Consider the following 14,354-nt stretch of genomic DNA (forward strand, 5'->3'; position numbering starts at 1 on the left):
CTTGTTTTTGCTCTGCAAAGCAGCCTTTTCAAGGGTTGGCTTGGGTGACAAAATGTCTTGTGTAGGCGTGGGTTTGTCTCCCTCTCGCTCTCTCTCCCTAAGATGTGTCCGGCATAGGCCAGGGTGCCACTCGAGGCCCAAACCAATTCTGGTTATCGCTTCTCGGCCTTTTGGCTAAGATCAAGTGTAGTATCTGTTCTTATCAGTTTAATATCTGATACGTCCCCTATCTGGGGACCATATATTAAATGGATTTTTAGAACAGGGAGATGGAAAAAGAGCTTGCTCTGTCCACTCCACGCATTGACCTGGTATTGCAGTACCTCCAGGAACGGTGCACCCCTTCTTAACCCAGTTTCCAAAAGCAGAACTCGATTCACCTGATTCATATTAGCCCGATTAGCGAATTGAAATGAATTTTTATCTAACACACTTTTTACTTGCTTTATTCATCCAAATAGCAAACTCATCACCACTCAACTTCACCAACTCTGCTATGTCCCGTGCAGTATCTTGTTGTCAGTCTAATCTAGATCATGTGTAATTGAATGGAATAGATCCCTTTTGGACAAAGTGGAGTCAGATGCTGCAGTGACCACAGGTGTGAGAGGATCTACAATTGGCATCTGGTGTTATCTCTCTGCTTCCACTCCAAATAAAGTTACCTGTTGTTACCTGAACGTCAAATACTAAGAATGGGCGGCCTATGAAAGAATTAGTACTTTCATTAAGTATACTAAACCGGCTAATTGGGAATAGACAAACTGTAAAAAGCCCTCTGAGAAAGCCCCTCTCTAACCTTTGTTAGTAAGCTTTTCTGTAGCCTGCCTGTTGATGTATTTTCGGTTTGAACAGTGCACAACATGAAGAGACGGAACACTGGCGGCTTGTCACAATGCCCCCCGATGACATCACAATAGCGCTGCTGCCTAGAAAACAAGCTGCGCAGAAGAAGTTGTTCTTTGGGTGGGAGGGTGGGCTAGTGGAAGGAGGGGGCAATCTCTTTTTTTCCCGGGTGGTAGGGGGATGACAGGAGAAGGGAAGCGGGTGGTGAGAAAGGTACAGAGGGCAGGGTTTGGGGGCTGGGAAGGAAAGGGAAAAGATTAGGGTTTGGGGATGATGAAAGGGCTTTCTACGGGTAAGGATGGCAAAGGGTGGCAGTGACGGAAAGTCAGGCAACCTGTCCTGTCCGTCTTTTTGTATCGTGAATTGGAAAGACTGCAAGGGGGAGGGGAGTTGCTTGCGCCCTAAAGGAGGAGTTATTCAGATTCATTGCAGTGGGCGGCGGCTGCAAAACGCACCATTCTTCTTGTTTTTGCTCTGCAAAGCAGCCTTTTCAAGGGTTGGCTTGGGTGACAAAATGTCTTGTGTAGGCGTGGGTTTGTCTCCCTCTCGCTCTCTCTCCCTAAGATGTGTCCGGCATAGGCCAGGGTGCCACTCGAGGCCCAAACCAATTCTGGTTATCGCTTCTCGGCCTTTTGGCTAAGATCAAGTGTAGTATCTGTTCTTATCAGTTTAATATCTGATACGTCCCCTATCTGGGGACCATATATTAAATGGATTTTTAGAACAGGGAGATGGAAAAAGAGCTTGCTCTGTCCACTCCACGCATTGACCTGGTATTGCAGTACCTCCAGGAACGGTGCACCCCTTCTTAACCCAGTTTCCAAAAGCAGAACTCGATTCACCTGATTCATATTAGCCCGATTAGCGAATTGAAATGAATTTTTATCTAACACACTTTTTACTTGCTTTATTCATCCAAATAGCAAACTCATCACCACTCAACTTCACCAACTCTGCTATGTCCCGTGCAGTATCTTGTTGTCAGTCTAATCTAGATCATGTGTAATTGAATGGAATAGATCCCTTTTGGACAAAGTGGAGTCAGATGCTGCAGTGACCACAGGTGTGAGAGGATCTACAATTGGCATCTGGTGTTATCTCTCTGCTTCCACTCCAAATAAAGTTACCTGTTGTTACCTGAACGTCAAATACTAAGAATGGGCGGCCTATGAAAGAATTAGTACTTTCATTAAGTATACTAAACCGGCTAATTGGGAATAGACAAACTGTAAAAAGCCCTCTGAGAAAGCCCCTCTCTAACCTTTGTTAGTAAGCTTTTCTGTAGCCTGCCTGTTGATGTATTTTCGGTTTGAACAGTGCACAACATGAAGAGACGGAACACTGGCGGCTTGTCACAATGCCCCCCGATGACATCACAATAGCGCTGCTGCCTAGAAAACAAGCTGCGCAGAAGAAGTTGTTCTTTGGGTGGGAGGGTGGGCTAGTGGAAGGAGGGGGCAATCTCTTTTTTTCCCGGGTGGTAGGGGGATGACAGGAGAAGGGAAGCGGGTGGTGAGAAAGGTACAGAGGGCAGGGTTTGGGGGCTGGGAAGGAAAGGGAAAAGATTAGGGTTTGGGGATGATGAAAGGGCTTTCTACGGGTAAGGATGGCAAAGGGTGGCAGTGACGGAAAGTCAGGCAACCTGTCCTGTCCGTCTTTTTGTATCGTGAATTGGAAAGACTGCAAGGGGGAGGGGAGTTGCTTGCGCCCTAAAGGAGGAGTTATTCAGATTCATTGCAGTGGGCGGCGGCTGCAAAACGCACCATTCTTCTTGTTTTTGCTCTGCAAAGCAGCCTTTTCAAGGGTTGGCTTGGGTGACAAAATGTCTTGTGTAGGCGTGGGTTTGTCTCCCTCTCGCTCTCTCTCCCTAAGATGTGTCCGGCATAGGCCAGGGTGCCACTCGAGGCCCAAACCAATTCTGGTTATCGCTTCTCGGCCTTTTGGCTAAGATCAAGTGTAGTATCGTTCGAAAAGGTGGTTTAAGGCTCCGGCCACCTTAGTACAATGATGCAATGCACACTGGAAGGTTGCGCTTGTTAGTACTTTGGGAGGATAGTATATCCATCTAGAGGAAACCATGGCCCTACCAGGATCGAGGCTATTAGACTGAGTAAGTGTGGGGGTTATGGTGCAATGTGCCCCAGGAATGGACACCCTGGAGGGAGTCTGAACTTGCTAGGTTGGGACCCTAGTAAGCCTCAGACTCTGACGCACGCCGCGCCTTGCCTATTCATACTTTCCAAGCATATTGCCCTATCCCGGCCTTCTGGCTAAGAAGGGAAATTTTTATAATCCCGGTTGGAGGTCCGGTCAGCTTTGGGCTGAGAAACCAACACCCGGTTGGAGGTCCGGGTCAGCTTTGGCTGAGAAACCAACACCCGGTTGGAGGTCCGGTTAGCCTTGGGCTGAGAAACCAACACCCGGTTGGAGGTCCGGTCAGCCTTGGGCTGAGAAACCAACACCCGGTTGGAGGTCCGGTCAGCCTTGGGCTGAGAAACCAACACCGGTTGACGGTCCGGGCAGTCTCGGCTGCGAAACCAACGACTAGTAGCTCCCTACTCCACTTGGGTAAGATGCCTCGGTGGACGCTGGGAGCAACAACAAGGCTCAACCAGGCTTCGGCTTGGGGGAGCACCGAAGATCCCTGACCCTCGCTGTGGCCTTCTGGCTCGGAGGGACGGGGTTGATTTTTGGGGATCCTCTTCTCACGGAGGGTTCCACACGAATCCTAGCCTTTGCACTGTTTTTGGTGTGACTTCGGTCATGCATTTTTGCGGTGCTTTGGAAAGCTTCATTAAATCAAAATCTGTTCTTATCAGTTTAATATCTGATACGTCCCCTATCTGGGGACCATATATTAAATGGATTTTTAGAACAGGGAGATGGAAAAAGAGCTTGCTCTGTCCACTCCACGCATTGACCTGGTATTGCAGTACCTCCAGGAACGGTGCACCCCTTCTTAACCCAGTTTCCAAAAGCAGAACTCGATTCACCTGATTCATATTAGCCCGATTAGCGAATTGAAATGAATTTTTATCTAACACACTTTTTACTTGCTTTATTCATCCAAATAGCAAACTCATCACCACTCAACTTCACCAACTCTGCTATGTCCCGTGCAGTATCTTGTTGTCAGTCTAATCTAGATCATGTGTAATTGAATGGAATAGATCCCTTTTGGACAAAGTGGAGTCAGATGCTGCAGTGACCACAGGTGTGAGAGGATCTACAATTGGCATCTGGTGTTATCTCTCTGCTTCCACTCCAAATAAAGTTACCTGTTGTTACCTGAACGTCAAATACTAAGAATGGGCGGCCTATGAAAGAATTAGTACTTTCATTAAGTATACTAAACCGGCTAATTGGGAATAGACAAACTGTAAAAAGCCCTCTGAGAAAGCCCCTCTCTAACCTTTGTTAGTAAGCTTTTCTGTAGCCTGCCTGTTGATGTATTTTCGGTTTGAACAGTGCACAACATGAAGAGACGGAACACTGGCGGCTTGTCACAATGCCCCCCGATGACATCACAATAGCGCTGCTGCCTAGAAAACAAGCTGCGCAGAAGAAGTTGTTCTTTGGGTGGGAGGGTGGGCTAGTGGAAGGAGGGGGCAATCTCTTTTTTTCCCGGGTGGTAGGGGGATGACAGGAGAAGGGAAGCGGGTGGTGAGAAAGGTACAGAGGGCAGGGTTTGGGGGCTGGGAAGGAAAGGGAAAAGATTAGGGTTTGGGGATGATGAAAGGGCTTTCTACGGGTAAGGATGGCAAAGGGTGGCAGTGACGGAAAGTCAGGCAACCTGTCCTGTCCGTCTTTTTGTATCGTGAATTGGAAAGACTGCAAGGGGGAGGGGAGTTGCTTGCGCCCTAAAGGAGGAGTTATTCAGATTCATTGCAGTGGGCGGCGGCTGCAAAACGCACCATTCTTCTTGTTTTTGCTCTGCAAAGCAGCCTTTTCAAGGGTTGGCTTGGGTGACAAAATGTCTTGTGTAGGCGTGGGTTTGTCTCCCTCTCGCTCTCTCTCCCTAAGATGTGTCCGGCATAGGCCAGGGTGCCACTCGAGGCCCAAACCAATTCTGGTTATCGCTTCTCGGCCTTTTGGCTAAGATCAAGTGTAGTATCTGTTCTTATCAGTTTAATATCTGATACGTCCCCTATCTGGGGACCATATATTAAATGGATTTTTAGAACAGGGAGATGGAAAAAGAGCTTGCTCTGTCCACTCCACGCATTGACCTGGTATTGCAGTACCTCCAGGAACGGTGCACCCCTTCTTAACCCAGTTTCCAAAAGCAGAACTCGATTCACCTGATTCATATTAGCCCGATTAGCGAATTGAAATGAATTTTTATCTAACACACTTTTTACTTGCTTTATTCATCCAAATAGCAAACTCATCACCACTCAACTTCACCAACTCTGCTATGTCCCGTGCAGTATCTTGTTGTCAGTCTAATCTAGATCATGTGTAATTGAATGGAATAGATCCCTTTTGGACAAAGTGGAGTCAGATGCTGCAGTGACCACAGGTGTGAGAGGATCTACAATTGGCATCTGGTGTTATCTCTCTGCTTCCACTCCAAATAAAGTTACCTGTTGTTACCTGAACGTCAAATACTAAGAATGGGCGGCCTATGAAAGAATTAGTACTTTCATTAAGTATACTAAACCGGCTAATTGGGAATAGACAAACTGTAAAAAGCCCTCTGAGAAAGCCCCTCTCTAACCTTTGTTAGTAAGCTTTTCTGTAGCCTGCCTGTTGATGTATTTTCGGTTTGAACAGTGCACAACATGAAGAGACGGAACACTGGCGGCTTGTCACAATGCCCCCCGATGACATCACAATAGCGCTGCTGCCTAGAAAACAAGCTGCGCAGAAGAAGTTGTTCTTTGGGTGGGAGGGTGGGCTAGTGGAAGGAGGGGGCAATCTCTTTTTTTCCCGGGTGGTAGGGGGATGACAGGAGAAGGGAAGCGGGTGGTGAGAAAGGTACAGAGGGCAGGGTTTGGGGGCTGGGAAGGAAAGGGAAAAGATTAGGGTTTGGGGATGATGAAAGGGCTTTCTACGGGTAAGGATGGCAAAGGGTGGCAGTGACGGAAAGTCAGGCAACCTGTCCTGTCCGTCTTTTTGTATCGTGAATTGGAAAGACTGCAAGGGGGAGGGGAGTTGCTTGCGCCCTAAAGGAGGAGTTATTCAGATTCATTGCAGTGGGCGGCGGCTGCAAAACGCACCATTCTTCTTGTTTTTGCTCTGCAAAGCAGCCTTTTCAAGGGTTGGCTTGGGTGACAAAATGTCTTGTGTAGGCGTGGGTTTGTCTCCCTCTCGCTCTCTCTCCCTAAGATGTGTCCGGCATAGGCCAGGGTGCCACTCGAGGCCCAAACCAATTCTGGTTATCGCTTCTCGGCCTTTTGGCTAAGATCAAGTGTAGTATCTGTTCTTATCAGTTTAATATCTGATACGTCCCCTATCTGGGGACCATATATTAAATGGATTTTTAGAACAGGGAGATGGAAAAAGAGCTTGCTCTGTCCACTCCACGCATTGACCTGGTATTGCAGTACCTCCAGGAACGGTGCACCCCTTCTTAACCCAGTTTCCAAAAGCAGAACTCGATTCACCTGATTCATATTAGCCCGATTAGCGAATTGAAATGAATTTTTATCTAACACACTTTTTACTTGCTTTATTCATCCAAATAGCAAACTCATCACCACTCAACTTCACCAACTCTGCTATGTCCCGTGCAGTATCTTGTTGTCAGTCTAATCTAGATCATGTGTAATTGAATGGAATAGATCCCTTTTGGACAAAGTGGAGTCAGATGCTGCAGTGACCACAGGTGTGAGAGGATCTACAATTGGCATCTGGTGTTATCTCTCTGCTTCCACTCCAAATAAAGTTACCTGTTGTTACCTGAACGTCAAATACTAAGAAAGGGCGGCCTATGAAAGAATTAGTACTTTCATTAAGTATACTAAACCGGCTAATTGGGAATAGACAAACTGTAAAAAGCCCTCTGAGAAAGCCCCTCTCTAACCTTTGTTAGTAAGCTTTTCTGTAGCCTGCCTGTTGATGTATTTTCGGTTTGAACAGTGCACAACATGAAGAGACGGAACACTGGCGGCTTGTCACAATGCCCCCCGATGACATCACAATAGCGCTGCTGCCTAGAAAACAAGCTGCGCAGAAGAAGTTGTTCTTTGGGTGGGAGGGTGGGCTAGTGGAAGGAGGGGGCAATCTCTTTTTTTCCCGGGTGGTAGGGGGATGACAGGAGAAGGGAAGCGGGTGGTGAGAAAGGTACAGAGGGCAGGGTTTGGGGGCTGGGAAGGAAAGGGAAAAGATTAGGGTTTGGGGATGATGAAAGGGCTTTCTACGGGTAAGGATGGCAAAGGGTGGCAGTGACGGAAAGTCAGGCAACCTGTCCTGTCCGTCTTTTTGTATCGTGAATTGGAAAGACTGCAAGGGGGAGGGGAGTTGCTTGCGCCCTAAAGGAGGAGTTATTCAGATTCATTGCAGTGGGCGGCGGCTGCAAAACGCACCATTCTTCTTGTTTTTGCTCTGCAAAGCAGCCTTTTCAAGGGTTGGCTTGGGTGACAAAATGTCTTGTGTAGGCGTGGGTTTGTCTCCCTCTCGCTCTCTCTCCCTAAGATGTGTCCGGCATAGGCCAGGGTGCCACTCGAGGCCCAAACCAATTCTGGTTATCGCTTCTCGGCCTTTTGGCTAAGATCAAGTGTAGTATCTGTTCTTATCAGTTTAATATCTGATACGTCCCCTATCTGGGGACCATATATTAAATGGATTTTTAGAACAGGGAGATGGAAAAAGAGCTTGCTCTGTCCACTCCACGCATTGACCTGGTATTGCAGTACCTCCAGGAACGGTGCACCCCTTCTTAACCCAGTTTCCAAAAGCAGAACTCGATTCACCTGATTCATATTAGCCCGATTAGCGAATTGAAATGAATTTTTATCTAACACACTTTTTACTTGCTTTATTCATCCAAATAGCAAACTCATCACCACTCAACTTCACCAACTCTGCTATGTCCCGTGCAGTATCTTGTTGTCAGTCTAATCTAGATCATGTGTAATTGAATGGAATAGATCCCTTTTGGACAAAGTGGAGTCAGATGCTGCAGTGACCACAGGTGTGAGAGGATCTACAATTGGCATCTGGTGTTATCTCTCTGCTTCCACTCCAAATAAAGTTACCTGTTGTTACCTGAACGTCAAATACTAAGAATGGGCGGCCTATGAAAGAATTAGTACTTTCATTAAGTATACTAAACCGGCTAATTGGGAATAGACAAACTGTAAAAAGCCCTCTGAGAAAGCCCCTCTCTAACCTTTGTTAGTAAGCTTTTCTGTAGCCTGCCTGTTGATGTATTTTCGGTTTGAACAGTGCACAACATGAAGAGACGGAACACTGGCGGCTTGTCACAATGCCCCCCGATGACATCACAATAGCGCTGCTGCCTAGAAAACAAGCTGCGCAGAAGAAGTTGTTCTTTGGGTGGGAGGGTGGGCTAGTGGAAGGAGGGGGCAATCTCTTTTTTTCCCGGGTGGTAGGGGGATGACAGGAGAAGGGAAGCGGGTGGTGAGAAAGGTACAGAGGGCAGGGTTTGGGGGCTGGGAAGGAAAGGGAAAAGATTAGGGTTTGGGGATGATGAAAGGGCTTTCTACGGGTAAGGATGGCAAAGGGTGGCAGTGACGGAAAGTCAGGCAACCTGTCCTGTCCGTCTTTTTGTATCGTGAATTGGAAAGACTGCAAGGGGGAGGGGAGTTGCTTGCGCCCTAAAGGAGGAGTTATTCAGATTCATTGCAGTGGGCGGCGGCTGCAAAACGCACCATTCTTCTTGTTTTTGCTCTGCAAAGCAGCCTTTTCAAGGGTTGGCTTGGGTGACAAAATGTCTTGTGTAGGCGTGGGTTTGTCTCCCTCTCGCTCTCTCTCCCTAAGATGTGTCCGGCATAGGCCAGGGTGCCACTCGAGGCCCAAACCAATTCTGGTTATCGCTTCTCGGCCTTTTGGCTAAGATCAAGTGTAGTATCTGTTCTTATCAGTTTAATATCTGATACGTCCCCTATCTGGGGACCATATATTAAATGGATTTTTAGAACAGGGAGATGGAAAAAGAGCTTGCTCTGTCCACTCCACGCATTGACCTGGTATTGCAGTACCTCCAGGAACGGTGCACCCCTTCTTAACCCAGTTTCCAAAAGCAGAACTCGATTCACCTGATTCATATTAGCCCGATTAGCGAATTGAAATGAATTTTTATCTAACACACTTTTTACTTGCTTTATTCATCCAAATAGCAAACTCATCACCACTCAACTTCACCAACTCTGCTATGTCCCGTGCAGTATCTTGTTGTCAGTCTAATCTAGATCATGTGTAATTGAATGGAATAGATCCCTTTTGGACAAAGTGGAGTCAGATGCTGCAGTGACCACAGGTGTGAGAGGATCTACAATTGGCATCTGGTGTTATCTCTCTGCTTCCACTCCAAATAAAGTTACCTGTTGTTACCTGAACGTCAAATACTAAGAATGGGCGGCCTATGAAAGAATTAGTACTTTCATTAAGTATACTAAACCGGCTAATTGGGAATAGACAAACTGTAAAAAGCCCTCTGAGAAAGCCCCTCTCTAACCTTTGTTAGTAAGCTTTTCTGTAGCCTGCCTGTTGATGTATTTTCGGTTTGAACAGTGCACAACATGAAGAGACGGAACACTGGCGGCTTGTCACAATGCCCCCCGATGACATCACAATAGCGCTGCTGCCTAGAAAACAAGCTGCGCAGAAGAAGTTGTTCTTTGGGTGGGAGGGTGGGCTAGTGGAAGGAGGGGGCAATCTCTTTTTTTCCCGGGTGGTAGGGGGATGACAGGAGAAGGGAAGCGGGTGGTGAGAAAGGTACAGAGGGCAGGGTTTGGGGGCTGGGAAGGAAAGGGAAAAGATTAGGGTTTGGGGATGATGAAAGGGCTTTCTACGGGTAAGGATGGCAAAGGGTGGCAGTGACGGAAAGTCAGGCAACCTGTCCTGTCCGTCTTTTTGTATCGTGAATTGGAAAGACTGCAAGGGGGAGGGGAGTTGCTTGCGCCCTAAAGGAGGAGTTATTCAGATTCATTGCAGTGGGCGGCGGCTGCAAAACGCACCATTCTTCTTGTTTTTGCTCTGCAAAGCAGCCTTTTCAAGGGTTGGCTTGGGTGACAAAATGTCTTGTGTAGGCGTGGGTTTGTCTCCCTCTCGCTCTCTCTCCCTAAGATGTGTCCGGCATAGGCCAGGGTGCCACTCGAGGCCCAAACCAATTCTGGTTATCGCTTCTCGGCCTTTTGGCTAAGATCAAGTGTAGTATCTGTTCTTATCAGTTTAATATCTGATACGTCCCCTATCTGGGGACCATATATTAAATGGATTTTTAGAACAGGGAGATGGAAAAAGAGCTTGCTCTGTCCACTCCACGCATTGACCTGGTATTGCAGTACCTCCAGGAACGGTGCACCCCTTCTTAACCCAGTTTCCAAAAGCAGAACTCGATTCACCTGATTCATATTAGCCCGATTAGCGAATTGAAATGAATTTTTATCTAACACACTTTTTACTTGCTTTATTCATCCAAATAGCAAACTCATCACCACTCAACTTCACCAACTCTGCTATGTCCCGTGCAGTATCTTGTTGTCAGTCTAATCTAGATCATGTGTAATTGAATGGAATAGATCCCTTTTGGACAAAGTGGAGTCAGATGCTGCAGTGACCACAGGTGTGAGAGGATCTACAATTGGCATCTGGTGTTATCTCTCTGCTTCCACTCCAAATAAAGTTACCTGTTGTTACCTGAACGTCAAATACTAAGAATGGGCGGCCTATGAAAGAATTAGTACTTTCATTAAGTATACTAAACCGGCTAATTGGAAATAGACAAACTGTAAAAAGCCCTCTGAGAAAGCCCCTCTCTAACCTTTGTTAGTAAGCTTTTCTGTAGCCTGCCTGTTGATGTATTTTCGGTTTGAACAGTGCACAACATGAAGAGACGGAACACTGGCGGCTTGTCACAATGCCCCCCGATGACATCACAATAGCGCTGCTGCCTAGAAAACAAGCTGCGCAGAAGAAGTTGTTCTTTGGGTGGGAGGGTGGGCTAGTGGAAGGAGGGGGCAATCTCTTTTTTTCCCGGGTGGTAGGGGGATGACAGGAGAAGGGAAGCGGGTGGTGAGAAAGGTACAGAGGGCAGGGTTTGGGGGCTGGGAAGGAAAGGGAAAAGATTAGGGTTTGGGGATGATGAAAGGGCTTTCTACGGGTAAGGATGGCAAAGGGTGGCAGTGACGGAAAGTCAGGCAACCTGTCCTGTCCGTCTTTTTGTATCGTGAATTGGAAAGACTGCAAGGGGGAGGGGAGTTGCTTGCGCCCTAAAGGAGGAGTTATTCAGATTCATTGCAGTGGGCGGCGGCTGCAAAACGCACCATTCTTCTTGTTTTTGCTCTGCAAAGCAGCCTTTTCAAGGGTTGGCTTGGGTGACAAAATGTCTTGTGTAGGCGTGGGTTTGTCTCCCTCTCGCTCTCTCTCCCTAAGATGTGTCCGGCATAGGCCAGGGTGCCACTCGAGGCCCAAACCAATTCTGGTTATCGCTTCTCGGCCTTTTGGCTAAGATCAAGTGTAGTATCTGTTCTTATCAGTTTAATATCTGATACGTCCCCTATCTGGGGACCATATATTAAATGGATTTTTAGAACAGGGAGATGGAAAAAGAGCTTGCTCTGTCCACTCCACGCATTGACCTGGTATTGCAGTACCTCCAGGAACGGTGCACCCCTTCTTAACCCAGTTTCCAAAAGCAGAACTCGATTCACCTGATTCATATTAGCCCGATTAGCGAATTGAAATGAATTTTTATCTAACACACTTTTTACTTGCTTTATTCATCCAAATAGCAAACTCATCACCACTCAACTTCACCAACTCTGCTATGTCCCGTGCAGTATCTTGTTGTCAGTCTAATCTAGATCATGTGTAATTGAATGGAATAGATCCCTTTTGGACAAAGTGGAGTCAGATGCTGCAGTGACCACAGGTGTGAGAGGATCTACAATTGGCATCTGGTGTTATCTCTCTGCTTCCACTCCAAATAAAGTTACCTGTTGTTACCTGAACGTCAAATACTAAGAATGGGCGGCCTATGAAAGAATTAGTACTTTCATTAAGTATACTAAACCGGCTAATTGGGAATAGACAAACTGTAAAAAGCCCTCTGAGAAAGCCCCTCTCTAACCTTTGTTAGTAAGCTTTTCTGTAGCCTGCCTGTTGATGTATTTTCGGTTTGAACAGTGCACAACATGAAGAGACGGAACACTGGCGGCTTGTCACAATGCCCCCCGATGACATCACAATAGCGCTGCTGCCTAGAAAACAAGCTGCGCAGAAGAAGTTGTTCTTTGGGTGGGAGGGTGGGCTAGTGGAAGGAGGGGGCAATCTCTTTTTTTCCCGGGTGGTAGGGGGATGACAGGAGAAGGGAAGCGGGTGGTGAGAAAGGTACAGAGGGCAGGGTTTGGGGGCTGGGAAGGAAAGGGAAAAGATTAGGGTTTGGGGATGATGAAAGGGCTTTCTACGGGTAAGGATGGCAAAGGGTGGCAGTGACGGAAAGTCAGGCAACCTGTCCTGTCCGTCTTTTTGTATCGTGAATTGGAAAGACTGCAAGGGGGAGGGGAGTTGCTTGCGCCCTAAAGGAGGAGTTATTCAGATTCATTGCAGTGGGCGGCGGCTGCAAAACGCACCATTCTTCTTGTTTTTGCTCTGCAAAGCAGCCTTTTCAAGGGTTGGCTTGGGTGACAAAATGTCTTGTGTAGGCGTGGGTTTGTCTCCCTCTCGCTCTCTCTCCCTAAGATGTGTCCGGCATAGGCCAGGGTGCCACTCGAGGCCCAAACCAATTCTGGTTATCGCTTCTCGGCCTTTTGGCTAAGATCAAGTGTAGTATCTGTTCTTATCAGTTTAATATCTGATACGTCCCCTATCTGGGGACCATATATTAAATGGATTTTTAGAACAGGGAGATGGAAAAAGAGCTTGCTCTGTCCACTCCACGCATTGACCTGGTATTGCAGTACCTCCAGGAACGGTGCACCCCTTCTTAACCCAGTTTCCAAAAGCAGAACTCGATTCACCTGATTCATATTAGCCCGATTAGCGAATTGAAATGAATTTTTATCTAACACACTTTTTACTTGCTTTATTCATCCAAATAGCAAACTCATCACCACTCAACTTCACCAACTCTGCTATGTCCCGTGCAGTATCTTGTTGTCAGTCTAATCTAGATCATGTGTAATTGAATGGAATAGATCCCTTTTGGACAAAGTGGAGTCAGATGCTGCAGTGACCACAGGTGTGAGAGGATCTACAATTGGCATCTGGTGTTATCTCTCTGCTTCCACTCCAAATAAAGTTACCTGTTGTTACCTGAACGTCAAATACTAAGAATGGGCGGCCTATGAAAGAATTAGTACTTTCATTAAGTATACTAAACCGGCTAATTGGGAATAGACAAACTGTAAAAAGCCCTCTGAGAAAGCCCCTCTCTAACCTTTGTTAGTAAGCTTTTCTGTAGTCTGCCTGTTGATGTATTTTCGGTTTGAACAGTGCACAACATGAAGAGACGGAACACTGGCGGCTTGTCACAATGCCCCCCGATGACATCACAATAGCGCTGCTGCCTAGAAAACAAGCTGCGCAGAAGAAGTTGTTCTTTGGGTGGGAGGGTGGGCTAGTGGAAGGAGGGGGCAATCTCTTTTTTTCCCGGGTGGTAGGGGGATGACAGGAGAAGGGAAGCGGGTGGTGAGAAAGGTACAGAGGGCAGGGTTTGGGGGCTGGGAAGGAAAGGGAAAAGATTAGGGTTTGGGGATGATGAAAGGGCTTTCTACGGGTAAGGATGGCAAAGGGTGGCAGTGACGGAAAGTCAGGCAACCTGTCCTGTCCGTCTTTTTGTATCGTGAATTGGAAAGACTGCAAGGGGGAGGGGAGTTGCTTGCGCCCTAAAGGAGGAGTTATTCAGATTCATTGCAGTGGGCGGCGGCTGCAAAACGCACCATTCTTCTTGTTTTTGCTCTGCAAAGCAGCCTTTTCAAGGGTTGGCTTGGGTGACAAAATGTCTTGTGTAGGCGTGGGTTTGTCTCCCTCTCGCTCTCTCTCCCTAAGATGTGTCCGGCATAGGCCAGGGTGCCACTCGAGGCCCAAACCAATTCTGGTTATCGCTTCTCGGCCTTTTGGCTAAGATCAAGTGTAGTATCTGTTCTTATCAGTTTAATATCTGATACGTCCCCTATCTGGGGACCATATATTAAATGGATTTTTAGAACAGGGAGATGGAAAAAGAGCTTGCTCTGTCCACTCCACGCATTGACCTGGTATTGCAGTACCTCCAGGAACGGTGCACCCCTTCTTAACCCAGTTTCCAAAAGCAGAACTCGATTCACCTGATTCATGTTAGCCCGATTAGCGAATTGAAATGAATTTTTATCTAACAC

At 47.1% G+C, this 14,354-nt stretch overlaps 11 non-coding genes and 1 pseudogene across 11 annotated transcripts; all 12 read left to right on the forward strand.

Moving 5' to 3' along the window:
• The first annotated feature begins 154 nt into the window (after positions 1-154).
• On the forward strand, positions 155-345 carry LOC142285177 (U2 spliceosomal RNA). Its single transcript, XR_012746607.1, has one exon. It is a non-coding gene; the product is annotated as a U2 spliceosomal RNA (small nuclear RNA).
• A 1,117-nt stretch (positions 346-1,462) lies between these two features.
• LOC142285178 (U2 spliceosomal RNA) lies at positions 1,463-1,653 on the forward strand. Its single transcript, XR_012746608.1, has one exon. It is a non-coding gene; the product is annotated as a U2 spliceosomal RNA (small nuclear RNA).
• Positions 1,654-2,770: 1,117 nt separating this feature from the next.
• LOC142285252 (U2 spliceosomal RNA) lies at positions 2,771-2,912 on the forward strand (annotated as a pseudogene).
• Positions 2,913-3,609: 697 nt separating this feature from the next.
• Positions 3,610-3,804, forward strand: LOC142285235 (U2 spliceosomal RNA). Its single transcript, XR_012746661.1, has one exon. It is a non-coding gene; the product is annotated as a U2 spliceosomal RNA (small nuclear RNA).
• A 1,117-nt stretch (positions 3,805-4,921) lies between these two features.
• On the forward strand, positions 4,922-5,112 carry LOC142285179 (U2 spliceosomal RNA). Its single transcript, XR_012746609.1, has one exon. It is a non-coding gene; the product is annotated as a U2 spliceosomal RNA (small nuclear RNA).
• Positions 5,113-6,229: 1,117 nt separating this feature from the next.
• On the forward strand, positions 6,230-6,420 carry LOC142285180 (U2 spliceosomal RNA). Its single transcript, XR_012746610.1, has one exon. It is a non-coding gene; the product is annotated as a U2 spliceosomal RNA (small nuclear RNA).
• A 1,117-nt stretch (positions 6,421-7,537) lies between these two features.
• LOC142285181 (U2 spliceosomal RNA) lies at positions 7,538-7,728 on the forward strand. Its single transcript, XR_012746611.1, has one exon. It is a non-coding gene; the product is annotated as a U2 spliceosomal RNA (small nuclear RNA).
• A 1,117-nt stretch (positions 7,729-8,845) lies between these two features.
• LOC142285182 (U2 spliceosomal RNA) lies at positions 8,846-9,036 on the forward strand. The gene has a single exon (XR_012746612.1). It is a non-coding gene; the product is annotated as a U2 spliceosomal RNA (small nuclear RNA).
• A 1,117-nt stretch (positions 9,037-10,153) lies between these two features.
• LOC142285184 (U2 spliceosomal RNA) lies at positions 10,154-10,344 on the forward strand. Its single transcript, XR_012746613.1, has one exon. It is a non-coding gene; the product is annotated as a U2 spliceosomal RNA (small nuclear RNA).
• A 1,117-nt stretch (positions 10,345-11,461) lies between these two features.
• Positions 11,462-11,652, forward strand: LOC142285186 (U2 spliceosomal RNA). The gene has a single exon (XR_012746615.1). It is a non-coding gene; the product is annotated as a U2 spliceosomal RNA (small nuclear RNA).
• Positions 11,653-12,769: 1,117 nt separating this feature from the next.
• Positions 12,770-12,960, forward strand: LOC142285187 (U2 spliceosomal RNA). The gene has a single exon (XR_012746616.1). It is a non-coding gene; the product is annotated as a U2 spliceosomal RNA (small nuclear RNA).
• Positions 12,961-14,077: 1,117 nt separating this feature from the next.
• On the forward strand, positions 14,078-14,268 carry LOC142285188 (U2 spliceosomal RNA). Its single transcript, XR_012746617.1, has one exon. It is a non-coding gene; the product is annotated as a U2 spliceosomal RNA (small nuclear RNA).
• The last annotated feature ends 86 nt before the right edge of the window (positions 14,269-14,354 follow it).

The sequence above is a fragment of the Anomaloglossus baeobatrachus genome, unplaced genomic scaffold, assembly GCF_048569485.1.
Source record: "Anomaloglossus baeobatrachus isolate aAnoBae1 unplaced genomic scaffold, aAnoBae1.hap1 Scaffold_597, whole genome shotgun sequence".
Lineage (NCBI taxonomy): Eukaryota > Metazoa > Chordata > Amphibia > Anura > Aromobatidae > Anomaloglossus > Anomaloglossus baeobatrachus.